The sequence below is a fragment of the Chiroxiphia lanceolata genome, chromosome 6, assembly GCF_009829145.1.
Source record: "Chiroxiphia lanceolata isolate bChiLan1 chromosome 6, bChiLan1.pri, whole genome shotgun sequence".
NCBI lineage: Eukaryota > Metazoa > Chordata > Aves > Passeriformes > Pipridae > Chiroxiphia > Chiroxiphia lanceolata.
Window position 1 is genome coordinate 18,303,387 of NC_045642.1, and position 25,895 is coordinate 18,329,281.

The window sequence follows — 25,895 nt, forward strand, 5'->3', positions numbered from 1 at the left end:
CCAGAATCATTTTTTTATTACATCTTCCATGTCAGGAAACCCAGGCAGAATCACTAACCTAAATGGGAAATCCTTGAGATAGCAATGTTGTTCCAGCAGGCTAACCATAGCTTGGATGACATGCTTATGTGATGGAGTAAGATCCTGCATGGGAATTGGGGAAAAACAAAAAGAGAAGGGATGATGTACTCTACTCTTGCCCATCCCTGGTGTAAAGTGGATGAAAGGCACATGCTGGGACCCACAATGACATTTAAGCTGCTTAAAAATAAAGTTATATATGAACAAAGAAGAATACACTTTGGAAGCATTGCCATTATGGCCATTATGCCTATAAGGGTGACTCAAGGGGCAGGTGAATCGAAGCTTTCACAAAACTTTTTTTAATGACTGAGCCTAAAATCACAGCCACATCACTGGACTTAGTGACCTCTGTTCACCTCTGCTTAACATCTACGTTTTCTCTCCCTAACTACATCTGTATATTCCCATCCTGTGGCCAATTCATATTGATTCCTCCACACAAGAAAGCAGGCACTGTGCAATCTCACCGGCAGAGGTTCAATTTGTATTGATTGTGGTGGCACGCTACCATTTAGGTTATAACAACTCTATCCCTGCTGCTCTGAGTGGAGGTCTGGTAACCCTTCAACATCTCCAGCCAAAACCCTGCCCCTGAAAGAGGAGAGGCAGCACTCTGACTCTACTGACATCAGATGAACTCCAGGCAATAATGGTTTGGGCATCAGCAGCAAATCTGTTAACTGTGTTATCCCTCACACCCTTTCTCTGAGCAGCCTCACCTGAAGATAAACACCTACGTGTTCAGCCCACACTTCCCACCTCACCCTAAGCTTGCAGCCACTGCAGACCCCACTCCCTTAGCCAAATCTACTTCCAGTTTCCTAAGCTGTTCTTGTTGCTGTGCTCAGCGTCCCCGCTGCCAACCCCTACTCCATTGCCTCCACTCGTCATGGCAACATTCCTCCTTTAAAGGGGTCATGGGCACCTGGGCCAGTCAGGATGGAGTACATGCAGTGCACATGCAACAGGTACATGTGAGAGCACAGGCAGCAGTCCCAAGTCCCAGGTGGGCTGCAGCTGGGGAGTGCTGCTGGACCCTGACCCCAGGACAGGGGTATCACCACTGCCAAGGCTTGAGCAGGCTTTGTGTGTGGACTCTGAGCTCAAATGATGGTTAATACATCAAAACTGTCTACCAGGGATACCAAAAAAACCTGCTTGTCCCCACAATTTTGGTGAGAGCTGCTTTCTGGCCCACTTCGGCCCTCAGCTCATCTTTGGCTCCTCTTTTGGTGTACCATGTTTTTCCAGACCCAGCTTCTTTGCCTGTTCCATGTTCAGGGCTTTCCCTCCTCATGCCTCACTGTGTGTGACTCCTCTGGACCCAAAGGAACCATCAACTGAAACCAACCAGTATTTCAATATCATGTTGAATCAGGCCTTCCTTTTACCCATTTTGAATCCTCCTTTCTCTTCCTCCTCCATGATTTAACTCTCATAATCACAATACACCAGTGCCTTCAGGTCACACAAAATGCAGCCACTAACTCGCCTCTTCATTAATTTAGTCTCATAAGTCCTTTAACGGTTGCAAAGGCTTTCTCCCTACTAATGCCTCTTGTCACTGTCTTCAAAACTCTATATACCTGCTCCATCCTCCTAATGAAACAACCCACTTGGCATTAACATCAGTAGACTGTTTGTTAAGAAGTGATCTGCGAAATAAAATAAATTTTAAAGAATCCTACTAGAAACTAATACTGAAATAGTTGTATAAATACAGTACGTGACAACCGCTCCTGTTCTGCAACAGGGGGGCGTACAAAGCCATGCATGTGACAGGTGACAGTCATTCCCAGTAGTTTCAATGAACAAAATGTCTAAGATCAAAAATGACTAAAAGAGTGGTCCTTTTGTGGGTTATTAGCTTTGCTTCACACCACAACATTGAAATCAGCTAAGGGTGATCAATTGATAAATACACTCCAAGTGCTGAACTTCATAATTTCATGTACAGAGATCACCACACAAGAATGTTGTGTGTAATATGCCTGGAGAGCAATCCCTTCTTTCTTCCCCCAGTGTACTCTTTGCAGCTACTGTGTGGTTACATTTGATTCAGTGATGCGGGCTTTGTAAAAATTGTGCCTCTTCCAAAGACTAAGAGAAACATTACCTCTTCTGACTGGAGGGTGAACCAAAGTTCAGGGGGAAGCTGGCTGTTTCAGCTGGGAGGAAAAAGCCTTGTGATGGAGTCTTTGTTTGCTTTTGTATATTCATTTTGCATGAATATAAATGACTAAAAGCGCAAGGCAAAGGGAGTGAGAATATGATTTTTAACCTGACAGCCTCACACTGCCACAGGCCTTCAGTTTCTGCTCAGCCCTGGCCAGTACTGTTTAATGTCTTTATCAGACATTAAATTAATGTCTTTATCAGATCGAGTTCACCCTCACTGAGGCCACAGAAGACACTAAGCTGAGTGGTGCAGCTGACACACCTGAGGGATGGGATGCCATTCAGAGGAACCTGGATAAGCTCAAGAAGTGGGCACATGGGAATCTCACGGGGTTCAACAAGACCAAGTGCAAGGTCACGCACCTGGGTTGGGGCAACCTCCAGTATCAGTACAGGTTGGGGGATGAAGGGATTGAGAGCAACCCTTTGAAGATGGACTTGCAGGTACTGGCAGATGAAAAATGACATGAGCCTGCAGTGTCTCTCTGCAGCCCCGAAAGCCAACCACATCCTGGGCTGCATCTAAAGCAGCATGGCAAACAGGTCAAGGGACATGGTTCTGCTTCTGTATTCTGATGAGAGCCCATGTGGAATAGTGCATCCAGCTCTGGAGTCCTCAGTTCAAGACAAGGACCTCTTGGGAATGTGTCCAGAGGAGGGCAACAAAAGCGAACAGAGGGCTGGAACACTTTCCCTATCAGGAAAGGTTGAGAGAGCTGGGGTTGTTCAGCCTGGAGAAGAGAAAGCTCTGAGTAGATCTCATTGTGGCCTTTCAGAACCTGCATGAGCTTAAAAGAAAGATGGGGACAGCTTTTTTAATAGGGCCTGTAGTGACAGGAGTAGGGGTAATGGTTTTAAACTAAAAAAGGGTAGGTTCAGACTAGATATAAGGAAGAAATTTTTTACAATGAACTGATAAAATACTGGAAGAAGTTGCCCCAAAAGGTTGTAGATGCCCCATCCCTGGAAACATTCAAGTTCAATTCAAGCAGCAACCAAAGGATTTCATCCCTAAATCCTGCTGTCTCCTAAAAATTCTCATGGTGCAATAAGCCTGTGGTGTCATGTGCTACCAAAGGCTTTAAGAGAGGCTCAAGTGGGTCAAAAGTGGCTCAAGTGGGAGCCATACAACCAGTTCCTGAACCAAAAGCAAGACATGTTAAAGCAGCCCAAGAAATAGGTAAGTCAAGCAACATCAGTCCTACGCTGGGCAGCAGGTCCTCCAGCTCAAAGAGTATTACCATGCTCAGAATGTCTTGGGAACCTTTTATTTTAGAAAGAAATATGAATGTTTTTTAATAAGTGAAGCAGAAGAGAGCATGTTTCACTGAAACCTCAAACTTACTGCATACATAAGAAGATCCCACACCTTCCCTTTTATTTCCATGGTCCTTGCTCCATTAACAATTTCAGTATCTGTAAAAGGCTATAGTTGCTGGAAAGAGGTTGAGCCCTGGATTGGACAGGCAAGAGGTCAGACGTTCTAGAGGTTTCCTCAGCTAATACAAAGATCTTTTGATATTCACAGTTGTACTTCCAGCTCCTTAAAAGATTTACTGATGCCTCCAAGAAAACTTTGAAAACACATTCCAGTCAGAAGCAATTTCACTTACATAGCAGAACTCATTGGTTCATTTGGTTTTTGTTTGGTTGTTTTATTTTTTATTTTCGTTCTTCCTTTTCCTTTATAAATAAGGAAATTTGCATTAAAAAAATCTTCAATACTTAATAACTCATCTCCTTCTGCTCACATGTCACCTGAAGTCATGATCTTTGGTTTATGGCATAATTAGTTGCTATGGAAATAACGTAATCAGAGACACAGAGAAAATATTTTGGGTATGATTTGCAACACTCTTTACTTAAGCCTGTGAACAAGTTACTTTTGCAGAAACCTCACTGCTTTTTACGTGCTCTCATCTGCATAACTGCTGCCATCACCTCTGCCTGGGCACTCAGACATACCGGTATTGGTAGGTGCATGACTCACACTGAGGGCATTTTCTTCACCCACATTTGAGCATCTGTATGTTCAAACAGTGATGAGACTGTACATGCATGCAGGATAGCTGGTGCCAAGTCAGATTAAACAAATAAAATCTCTAAAAAAATTACCTGGTATCAGTCTCCAGAACCCTGTGCACCACAGACCTCCCTTGCCATTTGTGCTTTCTGGGCTTTTGTCATCCTATTCTTTGCTAATGATTTCTCTTGTCCAATAATGAAAATTTTAAGTAAGGAGATTCCCTGTTTCCCCAGTAAATTCTACATATTTCAGCCCTGGACAGAGAGGATTATTGCTGCAGATGAAAGACAAGCAGGGCCAGTCACTGAACTCCTGAAGAAGCAGAAGGCCCTGTTTTCCTACTAATGTCCTCAGTAATAAAGAACGTAAGAACAGAAATAAAGAACCCATCTGACATCCTGTACAAGAAGAGTTGTAGCTCAAATAAAATCTTTGTCAAGACCTATCTTTGCAGTGTCAGCAGGTCTTAGCAGCACAAATGCAATTTATGTGCTAGTTTTCTTAAAATCAGGTTACTTTCTCTAACCTGAGAGATCAGCTGACATTCAAAGAAATACCACTTCAAACACACACGTGGTACTCAGGATCTTTCTATAAAGTATAAAGTAATCAGACATGAAAATCCTTAAACTGCACAGTTCTGCGGGCTTGTGAAAGCAAAAGCAAACAAAACAAAACAATGACTTAAAAAAATTCAAAGATTCAATAATGTTCCCTAACCAGTGTTTGCCTTTTAACATCTTTATGGATTTTTCCCTTGGAGACTCAAAATGGATTCTTTTCTTGTCTTGCATCCTTAAAAACAGGACTCAGGTTTTGCATGCTCATGAGCATGAAGCAGAGTTCATATAACCATATTTCAGCTCCAGCTCCAAAGCAGTGAAGGCCCAGAAGCATTCACTGACCTCACAGGCATCCAAGCACTCAGCACATTTCAGAATCAGGTCACAGAGAGCCCATTTCAACTAAGTACTCAACTACAGTTTTCACTGCATTCAGATATTCACGTACCTAAACAGTAAGCACACACTTAAATGCTTTCACGAGTGGGATTGTACATAAGTATGAGAAATGCAGTGTTCAAAAGGCTTCACATCAAGCTGGGCTCTCCATACAGCTGCTGTAGCAGAAGGAGTTACTCCCTGAGCACACACCTTTGAGGCTACTGCTTTGCAGATCTACTTGCGTGCCTTCAGCCAAAAGAACACAGTTTGAAATGGGGAAAGGAGCTCTCCTACCATCAACTCAGTCAACAGATGTGAGCAAGCATGCCAAGACCCCAGGGCTGGCTCAAGAAATGATCTCTGCTGCTGCACTGCTGGGTCTGTCTTTCTGTTCATAGCCAAAAGTCCTCAATTTGCTCCTAGTTCCCTTAGGTTCCTTCCAAAATCCTAGTTAAAAGACAAATACAGGGAGCAATAGATGTACTTTCTTTCATCTTGAAAGGCAACTTCTTAGAGAAAGAAAAAGGTATTATTTTTTATTATATGGAAGGTTTGTGACACCAACTCAGTGCATTTCTTGGAATGCAAGATGTGTTGGAGAGAGCTTAAAATTAAAACTGAAGTATTAAAGAGCCTGCAGCAAATTAAGAGTATTTGAAAGCAAATAGTAAACAAAACCACTAGGTGATAATTAAATATTGATATTAAAATGCAATGGACCTGTACAAAGAAAATGCAAGTGGCCATATATCTTCTTATATATTAGGTTATCATCTGTTGTTTCTTTTCTTAATGTCATATGGAATCACAGCACTTACATCATCCCACATAATAAAAGTAAACAGCAATGGATCTCTTATCCTTGACATCTCTATAACTATTCAAGCAAAAAGAAAGGAGCTTCTGCTATCAAAAAGTTTATTAAAAAAAAAATTCTGGGTAGTACCACGAGCTTTGGCTTTTTGCTTTGCTATTCTGAGCATTCATAACAGTGAACAGTCAAAAATAACTTCAGGAATGCTACCAGCAGACATACTGTCAAACACATTTTTTGAACAGATAACACATACAGGTACACAATTTAAAACGATAACCTAGGATTTACACTCCTAAAAGGCATATTAGTGAGTACAATAGCTATAATGCTTGAAATAAAAGTGTTCTTTTGGAATAAAAAGTATCACCTGAACTGGAAACCACATATCTGTATTTACTTGTTCCCATCACCACAATCCAGCTTTTTATATTTCACTGTCAAAATCTGTAAATAGGCTCATGTCCCTAAGGAAGAGTACATCAACACAAAGAGAAGAGGCACCTGTATTTTAAGGTAGCAGGATACTGTTTTTGCAAAACATACCCAAACTCAGTTACCAAAACATAATACATGAGCTCTAATTCAGCAAATTCGAGATGTCTAAAAAAATGAGAAACTCCTCTCTACTTATTAAGGGACTTAATGTTATTTAATTTAAATCATGGAGGCTTTGTTTGGACAGAAATAAGGATGTAACTTAGAGCTTTAATGATAAAAAATGTAAGAGAATCAGTGCCTGAATTTAGATGCTCATTGAAAAGGTACTGCCAACATGTCTGTTTAATCCTTAAAGTCACTGCCCATTTTGCACACTGGCTAAGATTCTGGATTTAATCAAAACCAAATTTGTGCCTAAACTTCACTTGAGCATTTGTGCTCAGTGTTTCCTATTAGTTTGCACTAGGCTTTCAGACATTTCTACTCTGTAAGAAACACCTGGCACTGGACTTTCGCAAAATTTAATCCTGCTAAATCTAAGCCTCAGCCTACATTAAACTGCTAAAACTGCAAGCTCAACCTCTTCTGTATTCTGACCTCCAAGCAGGTTTTTTTGCTGTGTTATATTTATGAGGATGTTTATGAAGGCAGATTTATATACTAAAAAAATATTTCTGCATCGAATCACCAAGAAGCCATCTGAAAAATTATTAGGAGCATTTCCACAGAAAAATGGTATTTATTCCATGATGGTTTTCAGAAATGGCAGGGAATGTACAAAGAAAAACCCAGCCTCATAATTTCTGTATTCTGCATTTCTGTCTTCAGACAAGATTTCTTATTTGATGGGGAAGGAAGACCTTCTTAGAAATATATTTATTTTACACATTTTTCCAGGTACATAAAGACCATATTAAGTTTCTGCATTACTCTGGTATTGCTAATGGTATTTATCTCAAAAACTGCATGATTATAAGCCTAAAAAACTTTAATTAAAATGCTTTATAGCCTTTTGTAAATGTCATCCAAACCTATGCTGTAGGGCAAACTGTACTTTTAATTTCTATTTGTTATGTTTACACTGTACAAAGAGATTCATGCAGTTAAAGCTAGCCACTATTTCTTAGAAGGCTACATAAATTCCTTGGTCAAAGTCTGTCTGGATAGAGCACACAATCATTTTTGTTTGCTTCCATTTTGCTTGGAATTCCTAGGCAGTCAATCACTACCAAAAAAAAAAAAAAAATTCCTATAGGGGTCAAACACTATAAAGCTAAAACTATTCCTCTTAATCAAGCCAATAATCAATATGCTTGATGTATTTGCAAGAGTAAAGAACTGGAAATACCTAGAAGATAATTATACTCACTGCCTGGCTCAAACACCATACTGTGTTTGGAGCCTGATTCAAAACTGACTGAATTCATGGCAAGGTGTTTTTCCAATCTCAACGCCTCAAAAGTCTGACTACTTTTAGTCCAGACAAGTCTTGGAGCAAGCTTCTGCCCCCATTGATGCCTGGATATTGTGGTGAGCAGGATTCATCATATTTAGATGAGCTGGCATTCAACTTTTTAATGTGAGACAAAGGGGCAGAAGGATTGAATCCAGGATTCCCTTTAACACTGTGGAATGGAATTTCTTTATTGATCTGTTTAAGACAGGATAGGTATGACAAGTATGACAGGACAGATGTAACAGGACATTAAAGCTCCAAAAAATGGGAAGGAGAAGGGCTGACATTCTCACCAGAGCCTGTGATGACTCCCTGCTGGCCTGCCAGCTCTGTGGGGCAGACAAGTGGTCCCAAAGGCATTCTGGACACTTGTTCCTTCAGACAGGTCTCAGATGCGGTTCTACAGTGAAATGTGTAGCACCTTTTGCACCTAAAAAAATAATCACGGGCAGAATTTCAACAGAACACAGCCCTTACAGACAAATTTGTAAAAATGCAACCCAAAAGAAACCAAGAAACATCAGCTCCTCAATCACCAACTAAAACGAGAAAACCATGAGCCTTCACAATGTGGAACTCCCCTGCCTTCACCCAGCCACGGAGCCCATTGTCCGTTCCCTGTGAAACAAGGACTCAAAGCACTGCATCTGGCAGTCTGATGGCAGCTATTAGCCCTGTTACAAGTCCCGGCATAATCTCGGCCTGGCCTTAGCTGCTCCTCCAACAGAAAACTCTGCTAGAAAGGGAACCAAGCCAAGTTGGCTTTGGCAAGACAGAGATGCAAATCTGATTTTCCTTCATGGGGTAAGTTATAGATTCTGCAGACTTGTGCCTCTTGCAGCTCGAAGCTGACAGCTTCAGATGAGAGGAATTTATCATTATTATTTTAGCATGAGAGCAGTTCACTGATTGCAGCTTGACAACTCAAGTTAATTAGTTGATGAAGGGTCTGATACACGCTGGCTGGCTCCACATCTGTGGACGATGACACAATCAGCAGAATGAAACCCATACTTAAAAGGTCTTTGGTCTTTTTAATCCTAAACTACAAATCCACATAACAAAACCTGCAGATCAGAGGAATTACACAAGAGGTTCCCCTACCCCTGGCCCTTGGGACAATCTGGTCTCTGCTACTTATTGAAGCTCATAAACCAACAGACTTGACTTCAAAAGCATCCTCTTTTCTTCCTGGACTCCCAGTGGTTCTCAACAACAAGATAAGTGGTTTGAGCATAACCTGGCAGTGTTCCCTTATGGCTGCTTTCCCCAGCAGGGAAATACCAACTTGCAGGTTTTCCTCTGCTCCTGCCAAACACCAGGTGGGATTTACCCACCCTGTCAAAGCGATTATGTCAAGATCATCTGGCCCCACCTAGCAGATCAATGCACAGAGCCCACGTTGCTATTTTGCATCCAGGCTTTCAATATGTTTTGGTTCCCACTAAACTGACAGTTAAAATAGTACGTGAGGCCATAATGTCCCAAGCTCCTAAGAAGCATTGGAGAAGCACAAATGGCAGGGAAAGCTGGCTGGGAAGTGATCTACATGGGACTGGAGCCACTGAAAGCCACTAAGCAGTGAGGGACAGTTCTTCCCTGTTGGGAACAGGGACAGGCTGTTGCTGGTAGACCTGGAGCCTCACATCAGTGGGAGCTACTGCAGAAATCCAGACAGCCCTCTGCCAGACTCCACACGTAACTATACAGCAGAGCTGTAAACCTCTCTGTGGCCCTTGTTTTTAGCAACGAGAAAAGCATTTTTTCCGTCCGCCTTCCACATCCACATTTCACACGTTTCAGGGTGCAGCCTGCTTCCATCTCCCTTTTCACTTATCACCTAGAAAGATGAACCGCACTTGAAAGCAAAAAAGGCAATTCCAAGCATCACTGAACATGTCTGAAATGTGGTTAATCAGAAGTTGCTGGAGAGCAATCAAGAGAAAGGAGGCCGCTTCCTTTAGATGAAGACAATGAAATTCCAAGACAAACAGCTCTTGTTCCCGAAACAATGAGCAGAGTATATAACCCACAGCCATCTCACCTGGGCCTCCCAAGTCCTGAAAGGGGCAGCACAGAAATGCACACAGCTATGGGCACAGGAGCCAGTATTTAGTAAGAGATGTGCACAACAAACTGAAATGGATGGGTTGAGAACCCACTTACAAAGCTTTCCTAGTTTCATCCTGGCATGCTTTAATCTCATTTTAATCATCCACACAAGGATTCTCTTGATGGAGCCTGCATTCCTCCAAAAGAAACCCTTCAGTCCAGGATCCCTGCTTGTCTACACTTCTTGATGTACCATAAAAGCAGATGAAGATATTTTTTTGTGTGTGTGCTATAGGACTGTTTCTTCCCAGTTTGAGAGCAGCTCAAAGGAATTGGCTTCAACAGCTTCCCATGATTTAAGTTTCTTTTTGACCATGTTGAGTTCTGAAGGAAGAGAGGTTCCAGTGAGAGCCATGCTTTATTCTGCCTCCACTAGGATGCTACTGAAAATCTGAGGATGAATCAGGAAAGCACAGATGCTGCACACATAATTTAGAAGCAAAACATTGTGCTGCAATAATGTTTGAGCATTTAGGGGACCTCAAAAATGATTTTTTTGTTATTATGCTCTAAACAAACAAAACCAAACAAATAAACAAATCCCAAAACCCCCAAAACCTCCAACATTTTCCGTGTTCACATTAATTTCTGTAATACAGCTTTAAAAACAAAACAATCCCAAAATTCAATAGTGCACCCAGGATGTAAATGCCTCAAAATCTGAAGCACGATGTTGGCATTTTTCCCAGGAAAAAACTATATATACATGTGTGTATACATACAGACACTTTTTATTTTTTTGCAAGATCAATGAAGCTCTGGGGCTTATTGCTACCTCAGCCAGCCAGAGGCAGAGACAGGCTGGTCTGTGCAGTGCATGAACACTTAGGCATGAGAAAGAGTTTGATTACCTGAACAACTGTGTGTCTGTGCATCAGAAGTAGTGAACAGCAAGGCTCTCTCAAATCCATGATGCTGAAGCCTTATCCTTCCTACCGAAGACAGAGGTCTCAATTTGAGGGCTGCCTGCGCTTCCAGGGCAAAATTATTAGGCTATAGTAAGCAAGCTCCTCACAGCAGGCTGATGAGATTTAAAGAATCCCCTTGGTTATACCCAGTCAGTTGCAAACAAATCCCTGCACTAGCAGCAAGGCTAGCTAGGGTTTTTCTGTGGGAGCACGTTACAGAAGCTCCTAATCTTCAATCCTCTACCAAACCTACTGCAATGATGTCTGCAGCTCTGTTTGAATCAGCAAGAAGTGTGAGTAATTTCTTGTGGTAACAAAGCAGAAGAGATGCAGTTCCACACATACTCTTATGCATTCTTGAAGAGGCATCTGAATGCTGTCCAAAAATTAATTACATAGCATGACAAGCTCTGACAATTAGCTAAGTAGACTGCTTGATGGCTAGGATTTAAAATAAGGATCTTTCAAGGGGGAAACTCTGGAACAGACACTGCTACTGTCACAACATTCTGAGCTGTCATGAAAGCATAGCATCAACAAGACAACCCTAGGGGCTTCACAACTGTGACTGCCAAGGAAAGACAAGGTCCTGTGGGAAAAGGACCTATTTAACTGCACCTGTACCTCACATCTATCATCAGGATGTGAGGATGTGCCCCCGAAAGGGCAGGAACACAGGAGGATTTGGGTCTTCTCCAGAATACAGCTGGCCCCCACGAAGCAGCAAGAGAAGCCAGGACCACCACCTACTCTCACTGGAGCTGGAAGAGAGGCTCTCTGTCACACAACATCAGGCAGAGGTCACAGGCAGCCCTGCCAATACAGCCACACCCTGTACGGTGGTCAACAGGCCCAGCACCCTTGACCCCTGCTAGACCCAAAAGCACACTGCCTCCAAAATCCCTCACATGTCCACTCCAAGTAACCCTAAAGGCTCCTGCTCCTCTACCTCATCACTGAAGAGGAGTTTTGACAAAAGGCTTTTGCTGCCACACACCATTTGTGCAGATTCCTCTGATGGCTGCTTGTGGAAATCAGCGTTTCACTTGCATAGCTCTCACCCCCTTTGGGTAAGGAAACAATGGTCCCACTTCTCAATTTTCTCCATTCGTGTGCAAAGGGGAGGGGCAGAGAGGCAAGGATTTCAGGACAGTAAATACCCAGTGACCTGACAGCAAGCAAATCATCACTCTGGAGTGTTCATGGCAAGAGCTTTTGGCATTGCAGGAGAAGAAACAATTCATTACACAACAAATAAACTACAATTTTGTATTTACTAGGCAGATTTTCTGTGTACATGTAGTAGTGACTAAAAGTCTTACATTACCATTTACAGATTATCTATGAGATGACTCGGTTTTATCAGTATATCTTCTTTATGAAAAAAATAATCAGGGAATGTATTAAATAAATAGGGAAGATGAGTTTCACTGGAAGCTAGGTGCCTGTTTCCCTTCTATACATGTGACAATCTGTCTCTCACAACTCTGTTACAAACATATTTTAGTCACAAAAAATATTGTTTCAATAGTGCATTCTTCACAATTTGCTATCCTTCTGTGATACATTAATTGCAGATTCTTTTCCCTTAATGGATTACTCCCTGGGCCTTTAGAAGGTTTCAGGTTGGTTCTGTACGTATACTTATAATTAATATATATTAATAAGCATGCATCAGTGTATACACTTTCACAGAAAATTAGAATCTTAAGAACTTTACTGATACCCCTGGAAAATGGATAACTCAAGGTTTTTTATGTTTATATTAAAACGTTTTATTTTGGGGTTGGACTTTGTCACAGTTGAGCCACAACTTGCCAGCTCATCTTTTTTCTTTAGAATCAATATCTAGATATGTGCACTGAAGCACCGTTCACTTAAACTAAATCTGCTTTTAACACCATATGCTAATTAACCTTTGGGTTTTGATACGAATCCCTCAGCAGCTCACGCTCCTCAGTCATGATTCAGATGTGTAAGCAAGATTCTCAGCCACTGCAAAACAACTTAACTACAAGTAAATCAAAAGCACTGAGTGTTTACACCAATTGAGAACCCAGCCAACCGTCTTAAAATTGCAGAGGCTTCCACTCAGGTAAGCACCACCGCTGAAGTATTTCTCCCCCATGTATATGCTGCCTTTTTCGTTCCTGTTGATGCAGTGAAAATATCTGCAGCAGCATTTCTGAACTGCACCCTAGGATTTGCTTAGAATTCTCCCTTTCTTTGAACAGGGGCTCTGTTTTCCTGATTCAGTTGAGCTGTGTGTGCCAAGACTTGACTCACGTAGTTTATACTGCTGGGGCACAGGTGAGATGACCTTCCCTCAAGCTGTCACCAACCTCAGTGGAGAATCAGCTGCCAGCCCGGCCTCAGCATCTACGGAGGACCCTCACATGTCACAGTGTTAGACTCCCTCTTGCTCCTCCATCTGGGAGCACAGCCGTCTCCTTCCTCTCTCAAGGAAAGCAGCCAGTAAGGGCCAGAAGTCACTTCACACCGTTATTTGCTACCTGCCAATCCATATACCCAAGCCAGCTTTGTTTGAGAATCTGTCTTTTAGATTTAATTTTCTTTCCAGGCAAAGGCGTAGCAGGACACTGCTGCCAAATACATGTTTTGTTATAGCCTCCTATTGCTGCCGAATGCCATAATTTATTCTGTTTCAGGCTGTACATTGTAGTTCTGTTTTATGCTTTTCAAAGTGTTTTTGGAAGATGCATGGTCAGAATGAAGACTGCCCAGGACAGTGGCACAGGGCAATACTGCATGGAAATTTCCCTAAGGCAGATGAGAGAAGACGAGGAGGCAGAATGGCTCCCTGGGGTAGGGACCAAAGCAGGCATGGCAATGAGAAAGCTATTGGGATTTATCGGCTCAGCTAGTGTTTATTCCAAAATTCAAATGTTCTTTTCCTTCTCCCTGTGTGGGCTAATCCAGTGCACACTGAAGTCAGTGGGAGCTCTACCTATGAGTCTGAAGAGCACAGAGGCAAACTTTTGAGAAATTTTTTCATTTAGAGAATAACTTAAAGTCATCTCTCTGGAGATGCGAAAGAGCTAAATATCAGACACCTGCAACTACTTTACTGGTAGCTGCCCTTCTATATTGAGCCTGTAGAATTCAAAAAACTTGATGTGCCTCCCAATGTGCTGAACAAGAGGATTAGGTTTGACCTTTTGTGAAGAAGCAAGAGAAAGATGGGGGTCAGTCTACTTTGCAGATGAAACAATAAAAAGGACTAAGACTTTGTCCTCAAAAATTAAGTAAGCTTTCAGACTGAAGCCAGAAACAAAAGTTTCCATTCCACCTCTTACACAGTCCTCCAGTGCTGGGTACGTGATTCAGTCCTTGTGCTTCATTTTGCCCTCCAGTCCTTTTTTTTCATACTATCTCTTACCAAGTTATTGAGGTTTCTAGATATCAGTTCAATACAATAGCGATGGATGTGCTCTATGATAGTATCAAGAACAGCATAATGATGATAATAACAAGGAGGAGGTACCCAGCACAAACCTGAAATACGATTATGAGCATAGAAACACAAGCAAGAACTCATTAACACATAATGTATGCTAAGATGCTCTTTAAATTGTGTTAGTGGGTATCAAGAAGAAGCTTTTCTAACTTTAGTGTTAATTACCATTATAACAACTACTAGTCTTAACTAAAGCGTTTTTTGCTTTTACTTGCAGAGCAATTACATACAGTTAGTTATTCCAGTGTTACTTTACTTACTCTATTCTCAATCATTACACTGCCTGGATGAAAACTCACTTCAACCAGAACAAGTATTACAACCTCTGAGACAGATCTGAAAATAGAAGTGGAGGTCTCCCACATTTCTATTAATCTTGGCATTGTCCTGAAGTAGGTCACTAACAGATAGCACTCAGTATAAGTGAGAGAAAACAATACAAAAATGGGGGAATACAGAATGGACAGGTGGTGATAGTGAAAACGAGACATCCTGTCATCACACAGGGAGTATTTTAGCTTTGCTTAAAAAAACATCACATCTTACATACCTAAAGGAGCTGCTAGCCACACAGCTGTAGCCAAGAATTTAATTGGATTTGGGCAAGCAGTATAGAACAGCTTCGTATTTCCAAAACATACAGCTTTTCCAGAGTGGTAGCTACTGCATTCCCACCAAGCTGATGCAAAAGCACAGCATTGGACCCACCTGTCCAAGGTCTGAGTAAATTGCAGAGTCTACCCCAAGCCCTGCTTTCCCTTTCCTCTCTACAGCCTCTCTCTCAACATATTCAAGCATGTTTGCAAGAAGGGAACAAGTTGTTGTTCAGCCACAATGACAAGTCTCCACAAAGGAAGAGTTCACTTTTTATTGCTGATAGATATGTATGTTGAAAAGGTGCAAGCAAACACCTTTGAAACCTATCACTCAAATGCTAATAATCAAGTTTAGGGGCTTGGCAAGTTATTTGAGATAAAGTCAAAGAATTCCTCTATAATGTGTGCATGTGGAAGCACAATTCAGTGCAGGTAGTTCATGCTAACATTCGCTAAATTTCAAAAGGCCAAAGAAAAGCTCTGCCACAGGGATACAACAAAATATAAAAATGTGTCAGGTGGATTTTGGCAGATGTTATAGCAACTAAAGTATATATGAAATATATATCAATAAATGCACCATTCAGCTCTCCTGTTTTTACTCTGCTACTGACACTTACAGTATAAAACAGTATCTTTTTGGCTCGCAGAAAGATTCTGTGCCATCCACTTTTTCAAGATCTACATAGTAAATCATATCTGCAGCATAAATCATACTTTACAACAGATTATATTTAAAAGAAATAATCTCCAAATGTAGTAATCTCCAAATTAAGGCCATCCCTTACATTAAAATTCACATCTGTAATATTTTAGCATGCATGTTAACCAACAAAAGACCCACAAACAGGTCCACTTAATGTATCTTTACAAAGCTTTAAAAATACCTTTCCCCTATTTTTATTAACATTTTTCCAAAGAGAGAAAAAAGCTGAAAACCTTAGCAGCCTCACAGTGCTGGAGCCATTTATCATATTGCAAAGCTGAGAAATGCACTTCAGTTGGTTTTACCAGCACCCCCCACATAAGACTTGTCTTTTTAAAAAGTCCAGTAAAAGTCTCTACTAGAAAGATGCTGCCAGAGCCTGAATCAAAGGCTGATGGATAGGAATCACTTGATCAAAGCCTGAGAACAGAAAAGTATTTTTTATTAAATGCTCTTATGCTTTAATGCTTTTGCTCATTTACTCAAGGGCATGGGCTTTAGCAACAGCTCACTTTGTGTACTGCACCATGTCACACACTCAGTGCAAATAACAAAAGCCCTCATCAACAGAAATGCAACTGGGTTTTTGGTCATGAATACGAAGAGTCACTACTTGGTCTTTTTTTATTATGCCTGTACGTGCAATTTTCTTGGTACCAAAGATAAGAGTATTGGGCTAAAATGGTCACTGCTGAGAGGCTTATGCTGATGATATTAGAGTAGAGGAGGTGTAATTAATATCTAAATATGGTAATTCATATCAAGCAATGAGGTTCCACTTTAGATTGCTAATTTACAAATAAAAAACACCGGTGGAAAAAAACCCCATAGAATATGCTGTTTCTTCACTTCCTTTCTCCTGGCCTTTTATCCACCTCACACCCAAATACTCCCTTCTGATAGAAGCAAGAGCTTTCTGGCTTTCTGTCTCAATACTTCTTCTAACTTGGAAATTACTTCGAAATACATTTTTTATTAATGACATTCTGTATGCTAATTAAAACCAAACCAGAACAAACAGTAACCCCCAAAATTTTGCCTTCACCATAGGCCTGTACGAACACAGAAGGCACCAGCACCACGGGACATCAGTCTCACACAGAAATTGCACAGGGGCCCTAATCTGTCAGAAGATAAACGACCAGGAAAGCCAAGTTTCCAAATGCCCTCTGCTGGCACCTGTCAGTATGACTAACAATTCAACCCTGTTCCTAAACTAGAAAACTAATTCTGAAGGTTTATCATCTGAAGATACCATTAACAGGCTGCAGGAACTCAGCCATCCTCCTGCTGTAGGCTCCAGGAGCAGAGTGGCTTGGCCAAGTTCTTACCCCCACGATGCGCTGGGCTCACAACGCGCAGCACAGCTGCCACAGCATCACAGCCACCACCAGCCACAGCAACCAAGGCCACCCCTTCCCACAGGTACCCCAGCTCTCCGTGCACTACAGGCTTACAGCTGTAACACCATGAACAAAGTGATAGGCATTTTTTGAGTTATTTTGCCCCAAATAAGTGGATTTCCAAGCATGATGGCATGACCACCTTATTTCCAATATCCCCCTTAATCGTCCACTAAGAATTTGAAAAAGTCATTAGGAACTGGTAGAGAAGAAAGCCAGGTTACAGTTCCTTAATATTCTGGCTTTGAATTACTATTCCTTTACTATTAACTTTGAGTTAATTGAGGACATTTTGTCGGATGATATTTAAAGTTATGTTTCAATATCATGTTAACAACAAAGACATTGAATCAGAATAGACCAACAATTAATAATACAGATTGGAAATACATATCCTGGAAGAACCACTAACTTCGTGAAAGAGATGATTATGTGTTTGCATGGCAGAACTCACAGAAATAGCTGTTGAAGACATTGGCCTGACAAAGCAACCTATTTTCCATGAAGCACTCTAAGGGATGAAAGCATTTCAAGCATGTTTGTTAAGAAGTGCTGCTGGGAGAAGAAAAGGAACACTCCTGCCTCTCATGGTGTGCAAAGAAAGGGACCATGTAATAAAACACTAGCTAAAAATGTCTAATCTCACCCCATGAAGAAATAGTTATTGCACTAATGAACTGAAGATGATGGACCAGTCTGGTTTAGGTCTTGCAGTTGATTCATGGGGTAGGCAAATTCAGCCTAGTGTTTACTGTTACTTGTATAGAATAGATATAGTGACTACTGAGTTAGCTTTTTGATTTTGTGCTACTTTAGCCTGTATATATGACAGAATTAAATTTTGTCCTCTTTTGCCATATTTGCATTTGAGTGCTTTTTGGATGGGATAGGGAAATAATTCTGTTAGATGTAGAAACCTGCAGGGTGCCTTGCTTCCAGCAGGAAAATCAACTTGATCTTCACATGCTAGCCAAGCGGAACCCACAATCATTAGCATGACACTAGAAAGATATTTGGGGTTTGACATGGAAAATGTCAGGATGCAAGGGATGGTATGAGAGGAAGAGCTGTCACTCCAACACAAGAACAGCAGCATACCTTCGTTTTGACACTGACAAAGTACATTCAAGGAAATACACCAGTGGTAAAGCAGAATAATAGCATCCTCTAAGAAAGCCCACAAAATAGCATTTTCTACTCAGAGACAAAGATGCATTGCCGTCTTCCTCACAGCATGGTGATACCTGGGGTTTTCCAAGCTTTACATCTCTACAAGCAACACAGGGAATGGCTTCTAAAGCAGCACCATGGTATTCTCTTGCTGATGCTCTTCATGGAATTTCAAATCAAATAGACTCAATTTGCTAGAAAGAATATCTTACTCCCCAAAGCCAGTAAATTTACTGTGGAAGTCCCAAAACTCCAGCTGGGTTCTTTCTTTGTCGCTAGCAGATTTCAAGGGACTTGCACAGAAATAGCAGATTAGAATTTACGAAATAAACATAGAAATGAACCACAAGTTATATCAAAATGCAGCTGACTCCTCTAGTTCCATTTTTTCTGCAGTGGTAACAAAACAAGGAGAAAAAACACTCCGATAAAACCTGACACTAAGATTCAATGCTGTGTCTTCATGATATTTTTACATATTCTGAAAAATAGGCCATGGTAAGTTATTTCACACTGGACTCCAAATACTGAAAAGCATTAGTTAGATATGTCCTGATACTGTGCTTTGTAGAATGATTACTAGTGCCTGGAAAATAAAAACTCTAAAATAATTCATAAGAAAATAACAACTGTTCCGGATACTACAAGTATTTACTAAGCCTTGGGTTAAAAGGGCAGCTATACAAAAGATGGAGCCAGAGTCTCTCCCGAGCTGCACAGAGCTCCATGAGAGGGGAGGCAATGGCCACAGTTTGTAATTATGGAAATTCTCACTAGGTATCAGGGAGGGGAGAAAGGAACAATCACTGTGAGATTGTTCAACATTGGAAAAGGGTCTCTGAGATATGGGGAATCTCCGTCTTTGGAGATGAAGATAAAATTTAAGATTAGAAAGGTCCTGAGTGGCCGACCCAATATAACTTCAAAGCTGGCCCTTCTTGGCACAACGGATCAGACCAGATGACTTCTAGATGTCTTCCAACATGAATTTTTCCCCAATTCCATGATCTGCAGGAAAGTAAGGGCTGTGTTGACAGAACTCAAGCTGCATATTGAGAGCAAGGTAGGAGTTGAAACACCACAAGAATCACAGTGCTTTGGAAGAAGAGTATAAAATGACAACAGGATTCCTGAAATAAGGTAGATGGACCTATTGTGTCCCAGACTGCATTCCAAACATTAAATGAGGAGTATATTTTTACTGAGAGTAAGTCACCTGGCAGATAACAAGGGATGCTTTGGCAGACTTAAGCAGTAGGGGTAAAGTATATGGAGACATTTTACAAAAGTTCTTGGAAACCTGGTTACAAATTATAAATGGCTTGTCACAGAAGGCACATGGAGTTTAAGTACGGCCACATAGGCACAGGCCATTTACACGGTTATGTTAAAAAAATTAGTTATATATTAAAAAAGCCAAACACACAGAATGCAGGATGAGGGGCCTGTCCCAAAGGACTATTGATAAGATTACAAATGGATGTACTTTAGTTGACCTGAGATGTATATAAAGTACAAAATTGACGAAGTTAGAAGTATTGTGCACTGATAGCTCTGCAGAAGTATGACCTATAAATAGCAGAGAAGTAATACTACCATAGATCAGAGAGAGTCATAAGGGAGAAGAACATACAAATATCACAGGATTTTTCAGTCATTTTCACTCCCAAAACAGCTGCAAAAGACCAGACACAGTGACCACAAGAAATGGAAGAAAGGGAAGATTTCATCACAAATTTGCCTCTTCCACCTGCTGAGAATAAAGTGATACAAAACACAAGAAAGGCCATCAAGATGTGACTGACCAGGCACAAAATCACAATGACAGTTGCTTGCAAAGGACTGAAATCTTCTGAAGTAGTATCACAGTAGCACAATAGAAAGTGGTATTTTTTTTGACCTCAAGTCCTTGAAAAAGCACCATGGACATGGCAGCTCTAAAATACTTCAGGAAGGCATTTAAAGTCCCTGATGCTCATCTTTCAGGTAAAAACTATGGGTTCCATTCCCTCACTCCTGGCCTGTGGTAAAGAAAACAAAAAAATGTTTGTGTCCAGATCCTCTATATGCCCTTCACTGGTATAGCCCAACAAGCTTCAAAACAGATTATCGTTATTGCCATCTGACAGATAAAGGCACTGAAGCACAAAAAAGGAAAGATTACTCAGCAGAGCAGTGAGAAAAATAGCAAAGGAGTCAGTCCCTGTATCCCAGAAGCATTTCTTATTCATTAGGTCAACACATATTTTGTTGTTCGTCACTTTGTCATTAGTCTGGATCCAAGAAGGACACGGACTGAGGACAGTTCAACACCACCTTTACCTTTCTGGCTTGCTAAAGTTGCATTTGTATTTCATATTTCACCCAATGCATACTGATCATATCTCCCATGTGACTAGGCTCTGTCCTCTACACTGCTACTGAAAAGCTCCACAGTAGATAAATAATTCCTAATTTTTAGTATTTTTCATGCAACACAGGAACCGCTTCCACCACAGGATGCTCAATTCACATTAATCCATACACAGAACTTGAATATCCCTCTTGATTTGGCTTAGACTCCCAGAAATGGAAGGAGAAGGAAGGGAATTCACACAGCTATGTTTTTGGTGACTAGCCCGAATTACTAGCAGGAAATGCTTTCATGTGTAGAGAATAACAGAAAACAGCCCAAGTAAACACTACCACTGCGACAAGCAGGAGGCATTTTTACATACCTGTAATCTTATCTTTTAATTGCATTGAAAGCTGAGGGTTGCAGTGATTGCAATAAAGATCATCTTGTTAACAGTTCATGTACCCACTGCATCCTCCCTGATTAAACAATGTAAATCAAGGGAAATGTATGACTTCTGGAAATAGATGCTGAGCTACATATTGGTTTAAAGAGTCACATAGAATTCAAGCCCAAAAAGGCAAATGAACATGGTGCTATTTCTGACTTCTGTCTTTAAGTAAGGAAGCAAATTTTCCAGGAAAGGGCAAAATACTGTGCATCTCCTGCTTATGATAAGCGTTTGCTGGTGTTAATACTTGGTGCACAGCTAATTCCATCTAAAAAGCCAAGCAGAGTCCTAGGATCTGCACAAATGTATGTTCCGAAGTATAATGCATCTGACTACATTTTAGAGCCACTATTGATCTAAAAATCCATGTAACTCGCAGTGTGCTTTCCTCCAGTGTTACCCTCGCAACAGACATTTCTGTGTGTGGCATGAAGGGTTTGCAGCCATTTGCCCCCAGCCAGTGCTCCCACAGGGGACAAATCTTACTGGGAAGGTACTGCAGCCAGACAACATGCTCTCATTCCTTGGTAAGGACAAATAAAATGTTTTCAAACTCATCAGAAACAGTTTGCTTTCTCTTAAGTAATTTGCTATCTGGTCCTCTCTGCGCTATTGCTATTGAAAGGCACTACATTGATAGTCCAGACTTTGATTTAACAATGTCCCGAGGCAGTTGCCCCAGACCAGCAGCACTAAGAGACACCAGCTAACAAGAAATTATTGATCCTACCACCTAACTCAGCACCGCAGTGCCACTTGCACAAAGTCCTGCTATCCCTCTATGTGTAAACACATACAAGTACAGGTAACCATGGAAGGAAGCTCCTACTCAACAATCCATCTGTTAACTTGCCTACAACTTGGTTTATCAAAATTCCTGTCAATAGAGGAAGCTATATCCAGTTTGATATAGCCACTGGCATACCTGCTAAACCTGCCATACACAAAGCTTGATTATATTGGAGCAGCTCATGAAGTGAACACCTGATTTCCTATAACCATCTAGAAGCCACTAAATTAATTTCACATCCTTGAAGACACATCAAATCCAACAACTGATCTGCAGTGGCTTCAAAGCAGCTGAAGTAAAAGACTCTGTATTTCAATTTAAGCTGCCTAAGCCCATGCATTTCCATCTCTGGCCACACAGCCTTCACTTTGAACTGCACAAATAGATTAAGGTCATTGTCAAAACAACAGGACAATGTCACTCTGGACAAGCTGAACAGTGACAGCAAGTAAGCAGTGGCTGCATGGGAGAGCAGACAGCAGCTAGTTACTAAAGGAGAAAGAAAACCGTCTTTCACAAGGGTGAAAATGCCTGGGTTTTCAATGCTAAGAACCCCTGTGGTCTGGGATGTTTTAGGCAGACGTTAACCAAATGGCCAGCATTAAAACTACCTCGTGTCTGCTGCAGTGAAACAGAACAGCACACTGCACAGGCCAGCCAGCACAGCTCTGAGAGGTCACCATTATATTAAAACATGCCAAATAGAGCCAATGCCTTATAAAAGAAATCTGGCTGGGTTTATGCATTTGGTCTTGTGCCAAATTAGAAAATTATTGGCCAGAGCAGATTATAACCAGGAGAATTGCAACTGCTTATGATCCTTGTTCTGTGCTTGGGTTAGTGTCTCCTACATGATATTTTTGAGTGAAAATCCTGGCCCCTGTGCATCTGAGGATTCTTCTGCCACAGACACGTGGAAATCATAACTCAGCCACAAACTGGTACAGAAAAACACAACAGCAACAAAATAAACCCCACTATTAGGCTACTAAAGCATGAAGAAGTACAGAAGCAAGACCTGCTTTGACACAGATCAATTAGCAATTTCATGCCTTCTTTAAGCCTGGTATTTGTATATAAATAAAGTGTTCATGAACATGATGCCTTTCCAAAGTTCAGCAACAGCAAGACTTTGGAGTGCACAGAGAGATTTCCACCCAGGCTTGAGCATCAGAAAGATGAAGCCAGCAGCTGTGATGCTATAAACCTCTTTCCTTGTTGAACCCTGCTGCTGTCGATCATGCCTCATGCAGCCATCATAACCTCTCCACATTCCTTCCCATCCAGTTTTATCCCTTCATTTGCTGCTTTATACCTACAGCAGAGGGTGAGAGAAGAGTGACTTCTTCACAGTATCAAACCAATTAACTCATATATTAAATCAAAACACTGGAGAAAACATGGCTTTCAGAAGCTCTCTTAAGATGGCCAAAAAACAAAAATATGTGTTTTCTTCTGCACTTATTGCTTAGTAAACCCCAAATACATTAGTATTATGGTAAATTGACCTTGCATCAAATGATGAATCCAGTGATTTCACAGTTAGACACTTTGACTAAAGAGTACAAATGCTTTGGGTGGATATACCCACATATGTGTGCATCAACTGTTATATTTGCTACAGAACATAGACAAGAAGGTAATTCAAGAAGTAATGGAGACATCAGGTCTGATCTGTCACAGGAAAATTAAAGAATTTGGTGGATGGAATGCTTGCAAGTATGTGCAGGAATCCTCACATTGTAAAGTGAGTGAAGAGATCTTTGTAGCTATATTAGAGTGAAATCCACAGACACCTCAGTCCTCAGATACAATGAAGTCTTAATACCTGTGTAGGGCACAGTAATACACTTTCTTGCATATTATACAATATGGCAGGAATCTGGACTGAAGGTTAATTAGCCAAGATCCTTTGAACACAAGTTTTATTTGTGACTTGGTTCTCAACCAATTATGCCCTCTGGATTAGGACTCACACTCAAACAAAAAGTCATTAGCAATAGCTAACAAGGTGGTAAAAAAAGAGAAGATAAAAATCAAAACAGGAAAAATATATCCTGTTTTTCAACAGAGAAAACAGGCAATTTGACAAATGAACATTACTCTGAAGCAATGATGCATGTATTTCTTTTGGGGGAGGTCAGGGGTTGGGAGGGATGGGTCCAGACTGGCAGGACTACCTGAAGTGTCCAGGAAATTCAGTAAGCCACAGAGAATGAGAGCACAAACAAGTTTCCCAGTCTGCAGAGCTGGTGATGAGACTGTGGGGGAAAAAGGAACAAACATGCTGCTGTTGGAGAGAGATGAGAAGCAGCAGCTTGGTTTGCAGGTAAAGAGCACGGAGGGGGACCATACAAGTTGTGAACAGGCCTGTAAGGGACAGAGGGAGATTCTGATGGAAGATTTCAGTCCTCTCTGCAGAAAGACAAACACAAAAATACTTGTACCAAAGAACCATATTCAAAAGGCTGATACTAAATTAGCTTAGCACATGGCTCTGTTAATTCTGCCCAAGTATTTTCTGTTTGATGACAGACTGAATTGCTGCTCACTGAACCAGGGTTATCTCTCCCATGCATTAACTAGCCTGGCAATCAGAAAGGAACCTGGCAAACTTGACTGAGAACAAGGACAAAGTAATCTCTCTGAGACCTGCTGCCAAGCAACAGAGCTGCCTGCCTGCCAGCAGCAGCACTTACACCAGGGACATGGTACAGGAGCTGCTCTCTCTTCCCTGCAGGTAAGCATGTGTCACCTCAGGGCAGCCCATCTGCTAATTTCACCACTTGATGGACACGGAGCAGGATGCAGGAGGGGCACAGCAGGAGTCAAGGAAAAAGCCTTTTGGCTTTTCTCTGCCATCAGCACCCAGTGATGCACTCCCAAGTGCTGGTAACTTCAAGATACAAGGCACCAGGTGGTCTGATAACACGCTCTCCCTACCCTGCTACTCCAAGCAGCCATCCCATGTTGTAAATAAGACAGTACTAAGTTCCCAAGGAAACCACAGTTCCTTGGTACTGCTGACTGTGATTTTCCAGTTCATGCAAAGAGAGCAGACCAAGTTAGGTCAGACTCTGTAAGAGACCTGATGAAGCACAACCAATTACCAGAATTGCTCCCAGGACTCCTGAAGAGCTGACAGCACAAAGGCTTGGCCATTATGCTTCAGGATCACGACTAATCATGTCATAAGATTTCATTGCTGTCCACCACCTCCCAAAAGTGGTTTATTCAAATACTGCTGTGTTATCTTCTAGTGGTGTTTTCCTTTGGGGCTGCACTGTGAGTTCCAGGAAAACATCTGGAAAGAGTGTGGTAGAGTAAAAAGCCAGTTGCAAGCACATAATAAACCTGTGAAACAGGTGAAGTTTCACACAGCAGCTCATTGATACCTGCTCTGTGGGCTTTGATGTTAGAACAACTCACTAGAGCTTTTCAGAGTCCTCACACCCAATCTGCCACAGGCTAAGGCCCAAACTGTTCCTCAGTACTTAAAAAACTTGCTGCTTCCCAGACAGTTGACACCTTACTACCAAATAAATTTCTTTCCAGACTGGGTTATATATTCAAGGATATTGTGCTAAAGAGCAGAAAGTTTTCTTCCAACAGTCATAACATTTTTAGTTTCTTTCCCACTTGTATTTCCACAGCCTTTGGCTGCTGCTTCAGCTTGTGGAGAAAACGGAATCATGCACATGTTCCCCTCAAAATCAGGTGGTCTAGGGCAGCCCCCCAGCTCAAACTTGGTACCTCAAATACATATATAATCCTCTCCATGGTAGTTGTGTTACAGAGAGCTCCTCAACACTGGGTTTGCATGCAAAACCAACTTGCTTTATATATCCTCCCCTGTGGCATACCCCAGTGCCAAGTCTTTAAAAGGGAGTATTTTTTTATAGCCACCCACAGTAGCCTACCCCAGAAGCCTAAGTTGAGAGTTTTGCAAAAGATTGGTTTTAGCTTGGAAATTATACTGAATTTTAAATTGTAGTTTTAAGCA